Source organism: Phoenix dactylifera, unplaced genomic scaffold (genome assembly GCF_009389715.1).
Source record: "Phoenix dactylifera cultivar Barhee BC4 unplaced genomic scaffold, palm_55x_up_171113_PBpolish2nd_filt_p 000657F, whole genome shotgun sequence".
NCBI classification, from domain to species: domain Eukaryota; kingdom Viridiplantae; phylum Streptophyta; class Magnoliopsida; order Arecales; family Arecaceae; genus Phoenix; species Phoenix dactylifera.
The window spans coordinates 101,026-107,837 of NW_024068046.1; the positions used below are offsets into that span (position 1 = coordinate 101,026).

The following is a 6,812-nucleotide window of genomic DNA, read 5'->3' on the forward strand; positions in this document are numbered from 1 at the left end:
TGGTAAAATTGAATATGTTAAGTTACCAGTGATTTTCTGGAGACATAAATTAACAGCTGAAAAATATCCATTATTGTTTGGGTGGCATATCAGCCATAATCCCAGATCAAACTGGTTGCACTTAGGTGTGAAGTCCAAAACATAGGAGGGCCAAAAAGTTTCATAGCAATACACAACCAAAAAAGTAATTAGAGAGATTATAGAGAACAGCATAGAACAATAGAGCGACATATTAAAAGAAAATAAGACTCAGATGTAGGCATTGATGACACAATCTGCAGCAATTAAAAAGTAGCTTGCCTGGATAATGGCCGAGATATCATCACTTTGAAAAATTAATAAAACATTAAAAAATCAAAGAAAATAGATAGCTCTTGATGTGTGAGAAGGTCCTCTAAAAATGGCTAACACATGCACCATCTCCCTTCTGCTCTTCTCACAAAAAAATTAAAAAGAATAAAATAGGAAGCTACATTTTAAGAACAAATTAATGTGGGAAGCTTGGTAAGCGGGTTGCCAACAACAAGGAGAGCAAGCCGACCAGTTTTCTTCCCTCTTCTCTTTATTCATATAGCTACAGCCAGATCGGCAACTTCAAGACCAGGGCAACCCAAAACCTTAACCTTGGTACATGTAGCGCAAATCCTAACCACCATTATAAAATCTACCACATAATATCAGGAGAAAACAAAGAAAAACCCAAAAATCAAGAGGGAAAAGAAGGGATAAGCTCTATACTGAAAGAGAGAGAGAGACCTTGAGGACAAAATTCAACATCATAGAGAATGCGACCAATAAAGCATACAACAAATAATAAGGTTCACATATTCCATCAATAAGCTCCACCAATGAAACAATTAAGCATGCAGAGAAGCGGGAGGGAAAGGGAGGCGGAGAAGGGAGAACCCTGACCTTCCGAGGACCTGAGCGAGGGTCTTGATGTAGCCGTCGATGATCTCTTCCGGGTGAGACTAGGATCAGCCGATCGGGGGCTCGATGACGATGACCGCCGAGTCGCTGTCAACGGGGAGGCAGAAGTAGCCGGCAAAGGGGAGGAGAGGCCGAAGGCGGAGGAGAGGACAGGTAAAGAAGAGAGCTCGGAAGGTGAAGTATCCGGAGGAGAGGAGAGGGGAGAGGGACACTGAGGAGAATGGAATGGAAAGGATGTTTCAGGAGTTTTTTAGGGGAGGGAAAGAAAAAGAAAAGAAGAGAATAGGAGGGAAAATTTGGGCTCCAATTCTCTCCTCTTTTTTTCCTTTCATAAGTGGAAGAATTTGGAGATAAATTTTTTATAATACCTATTTTATTTTTAAATTAAAAAAGTACTAAATTAAAAGGATAAATATATCCTAGGGTCATGGACCCAACCCGATCCGATCTGACCTGATTTTTAGTGGGTTGGGTCTGGGTCTAAAATTAGGACCCGAACAAGAATCCAGGTTAAGTCGGGGTCACTCATGATCCGGTCCGATCCGATTCATTGGCACCCTACTCATAAGCATGAACCTTTTATAATAAGGATATTTTAGTAAATGTGTTTAAAAGATATGCTTTCTTTTCTTTTCTCTCCAAACTCCCAAATAAGAGGAACGAAAGTACTTTCTCTTCTTTTCTAAACTCCCAAACAAGAGAAGAAGAAAGTCTATTTTATTCCTTTCTTTCTTTTTCCTCCTCATTAAGTTTTCTTTTCTTTTGACCCGCTTTCGGCCTTGGCGGAGCATTCCAAACAGTTTACTGCCATTAATCACTAGGGGTGCAAATGGGTCATCGTTTGTGGCCGACGCCATAGAATTTGGGAATGAAAAGAAGGAATTTGGGTTTTCTGGAGAACGATTGGGATTTGGGCTATCGAAGGGATTTGGGCGGGGTGGCGGGCACACTTAGTTTCATTTTGGATTTCCCTCGTTTTACAATTTTTTAATTTATAATTATCAAAATAATATTTTTAATATTTTTGAAATTAAAAATTAAATTTGGTGACGGAAATTTCTGTCAGTATCCCACGTATTCTGTGACCGGTCTGTCACTAATCTGTCACTAAGTTCACACCACGGTGACCAAATTTCTGTCTGTCACTAATCCGTCACAAATAGTGACTGATAACGGGACGTCACTAGTTTTTCGTCACTATACGCGTGTTTTCTGGTAGTGAAATCAGCCCAATTGCAATCAATTCCACTTAATTCTTCATCCATTAACTTACTAACACTTAATGGGTTAATTCAATCACCAATCATATTGATGATTGATTTCTATTGTGATTCCAAATCACAATTATGATAGTCTAACTAATTAAATTCTTTGTGTGTGACCCCATAGGTTCTATTCTGACTGGTAGTGAGACATATTGAGATCTTTATCTCAATATCATTGAAACTCTTTTCAATGAACTAAAATAATTTCAGTTTTACTCTTAGGGTTCACTGATCACCAAGTGAATATTTTCGAGTCTCACAATCCACTAGTGACACCTAGCAATATGTGATGGCAACCCAGCAGAATGAAATATCTGAACCTCTTGGTGCATTTAGCGTATGATACAGTCCCTCTATCATGGATCCCGACGTGACGGAGATTATGGATATCTCGTCAAACCCCATCATCCGTCATATGTTAAATTTATTCGACTTCCAGTTCGAAAATATGGAACCTTTTCCAAAATACCTGGTCAGAAATTTATCGAACTCAGTCTCATAAATCACATAGGATCACTCATAAGCTATCAAGGTCGATAGATCCCATCTAGATGCAACCCTATTCCAAATGAACCTACTACAGCTAATCCCACTACAAGGACCCGAATGGTAGAGCCTAGAGCCCAAGTTACATGCTCGTCAAACTACAGCAACTTCACAGTGAATAGCTGAGGCATCGTAGGTCAAGGACCAGTCATACAATTGTAGCATAAGTAATCACTGACGAGTGGATAGACGTCCATGTGACTACTTTCTTTGGTCACGCTCAGTACCATGTTCTCTAACAAGTACTCGCATAATCACTCCAGTATCTCTACACCGTGGACTCGAGACTTGTCCATCTGACTAAGTGATCTGTGCACTAATCTCAGCAGATCGATCACTGTCCCTCTGATGGATCCATCGATCAGAGCATTTATAAATTAATCCCTAATGACACATGCTTCAAATTTTCAACTTCTTGAAAATATGTCATCTATTAATTTCTTGAACGATTCATGGACACATACAAACATGAATGAAAACAAATTGCCCAATCTTATTTATTAATAAATGTCAAATTACAAACTTATGCCCAGATTACAAATATGCGTCAGCCACGTTGGCTTCTAGGACATACTTCTAATAGCAGACTACCTAAATCCCGGTTTCAGTACAACGTAGATGGAATTGGTTGAATGGCACACTTCTTGAGGCTTTGCGTAATGTCATTTACAAGATGGAGCATGATCCAGAAACTGCGGCCCTGTGTTTTGAAGAGGTAACTATGATTTAGTAATTAGCAGCTTGTATAGTATACCGGCATCTTCAATTATTAACATGGTAGAACACACTTCTTTTTCACACAGTAAAATATTTAGAAAGGGCAGCTATAGTTTGGCACAAACGGCTTGTCGTCAGCAAGCATAGTATGAATCCAGGTACGTCACACATCAGGAACACATTCACCTGATGTTACTTGGTTACTAATATGACACGATTATACATATAATTTTCATAAATATTTTTGCAGCCGTGAAAAATCTAAATGGATAGCTATCCGGATCTTCTTCCAATCGGTCCTCTAGTGGCTGTGAGCACAACTGATCCACCTTTACCCTCATTCACAGCAAATAGAGAAACCGTTTAACACAAAAGCGCCTCAATGATCTTGTTTATGTGCACTACAATCTACGGTTGAGACTAAATAGCATTCAGGAAGAACTAGAGCTCAAGTATGCAAATCCGATCTACGGAACCTTCACCAATGATGACAATAATCCACTACTCAACTGGCTTGTGGGCCAGCAGTAGGAGCCCGAGTTTGACGACCAAGGATCGCCTCCATGACCAGCCAGTTTCATAGCCACTCAGGCTAGAATCGATCCAAAGCAATGGGTTGAACGCAATATTTCACGCATTTCTAGAGCTCATCAGCCACAGGCACAGAAAAGCCAGTCACCATATGATTAGTACGAGACACCCTCTAGGAAGCTGATCGAGAGATACTCAGCAGAGAAGGACGATATAGCCAAGCAGCGGGGCAGAAAAAAAACAAAGGGTCCCAATGGAGAGTGTCGAGGAGACTTGGACCAGCAACGATGAAGGTTCTGGTGGTGATGGATCTTCTAGCCATGAAGGAAGCGGAGGACAGTATAGTACTTATGAGACACGGCCAGAGGATGGTCTCATTCACCGGTGAGTCCCAATTTATCCATTCTACATAGGATAAGGACCACGGTCGACCATCTGATAGAATCCGTGAGGATACCATTGGATATAGAAGACGGGCTCCTCGAGATGGTTCAAGAAGACAGAATACAGCTACAAATGAGCTCGCATACGGATACAGATTCTATTATCCAGAGCCTCAGGCATACGAATATGGATATGGTGCATCGAATTTTGCTTCCGCCATATTCGGATGGGCCTCTACACAATCAGAAGACACCTCTCAGACCCAGAGTGTGAGCGAGAGATCGATAGTTCTTATAACCTAACGTGTGTTCCTTCTAATTGGGTTGATCTACCTTCTGACTATACTTATGATCTGGATATCTACGAAAGCCATCGACACTCGTTCCGATTTTAGATATTCGAGAGTACTTTAAATGTATGTAAATGATTGTATCTTAATTTGAAAATATTTTATGTATATCATTTTATCATTTATAATTTTGTATCATTTGGAACAGAAAGAAGTAATAAGAAGCATCATCTATCTTCAACCCTAAACATAAACATAGAAACATCAAAATCATAAAAAACATCAAAGTTCACTTAATTTCATAAAATAAGATCCAACAGAGATAGAACTTCTAGAAAAAAAATATCGGAACCCAAAACCCGGCCATTCAATCGGGACCAGACCGAACCAATACGTACAGTCTGGGTCGCCACGGGCATGCCGACCGGTACCGGTTATGCGGACCTTGCTTAAAGCCCTACTTTCGATATTCCTCCATCTTCTTTAAGTTTTCTTTTGAGAGATTTGAGTTGAGCGAGTTGAAGAAAATGTTCTCTCCGATCGGAACAAGTTAGTATCAAGTCATGCACTTACCTGGTGGAATTCCATATATGATCAAATCAAGTTGGTATCAAAGCTCCGGTCCTCTATATCTATGAGGAACTTTGTTTATAGTCAGATGTGCGAACGATACAAGCAGTCAAGAGAAAGGCTATCCGTGCTTGAAGTATATTGAAAACAAAGGCGAGTATGGCTGCTACTTCTACCTCGATGGATAATGAGATAATGGAATGTCTACACAACTAAAGAAGAAGATAGCCCAACTCACCGAGATCGTGTGTCGATAGGCGATACCTTCAACACGAGCACAAGCAACTATATCTACGGGCAAAACTAAGTGGTTCCGCGAGGTAGGAAAGCAAGCATTTTTCCATCTTCAGTTCTGATTTAACAGGAGCTAATTCCCTAAACAAGGAGATTCTGATCCAAAAGATCACCGAACTCGATGTGGGCCATTTGGCCACTACAAATATTCAGAAGGAACACCAAACTCGATGTGAATCGCTTTGGCCACTACGAGTATTCAAGAAAGCACCAAACTCGGTGTGAAACACTTTGGCACTATGAGTATTCAGAAAGAATACCAACTCGATATGGATCACTTTGGCCACTACGAACAAGGCTGGATAGAGTTCAGAAGCGAGATCCGCCACATCAGAAAGCTGTGGCGCAGGCCAAACTTAAGGAGGCCATAATTTAGTCATACGATGTCTGATTGAGATGATCTTTTTTTTGAAATTGAGTATTTTTTCGAGATCTAAAACTTTGACCAACCTCTCTAGGAGGTTGAATCGGGCCAAAATTCTATCGTTTAGGCTCCGAAACAGGTTTGATCAAACCAAAAATTTTCTTTCTCGATAAACACTGACCAAGAATAACTCTACATTTGATAAGAATTCGGCGGAGCGACATAAGACAGAATTAATGTAGAAGTCGAAATCTACGTCCTTGAAATTTTTAGCTTTTTTCTACTAGAGATGTCTAATTAAGGAAAAAGACTTCTAGAATTAGGAAGAGAGTCCGACCCAAATTATGTTAGGACGGACCTCACATTATAAATAAAAGTTATGTACCTCATTTTTTTTAATCATCCATGAAATAAAAGAGAACTTAAAGTTCTACTTTTGAGATTCCTCCTCTTCTTTTTTTTTAGAGATTCGAGTTGAGCGAGTTGAAGAAAATCTTCTTTCTTCCTAATCAGATTACTCTCTCTCTCTCTCTCTTGCCTTCCCTCTCATACCATCCAAACAACATGATAGGAACGGGATGGGTGACCTGAGATGGAGCAGAGCAGAGCAGAGCTTTAAGGAGATAGAATTGAATGGAGCATTAACTATGGAGCGAAGGAGAAATCTCAGCCCAACTATAAATTTCCTCGTACGGGCTGAGCCAAGCAGAGGAGGGTTAGTCACTAGGTCTTCAAGACCGGTGAGCTCGAGATGGAAATCAGAAGGAACAAAATGTTGAACCTCTGAAGTCTGTCCAAATCCTCTTGGATGAGGATAGACTCCTCATTCTTCGGTCTGAAGTAAACTTCGAACCGACCCCCTTGATTGACGGAGGGAGTGTCAAGCCTGAGGAGAAGTATGGTCTGACGACCAACTTACCGA

General features: G+C 40.4%; 1 non-coding gene across 1 annotated transcript; it reads right to left on the minus strand.

Moving 5' to 3' along the window:
• Positions 1-488: 488 nt before the first annotated feature.
• Positions 489-583, minus strand: LOC113462812. Its single transcript, XR_003385949.2, has one exon. It is a non-coding gene; the product is annotated as a small nucleolar RNA snoR109 (small nucleolar RNA).
• Positions 584-6,812: the final 6,229 nt, after the last annotated feature.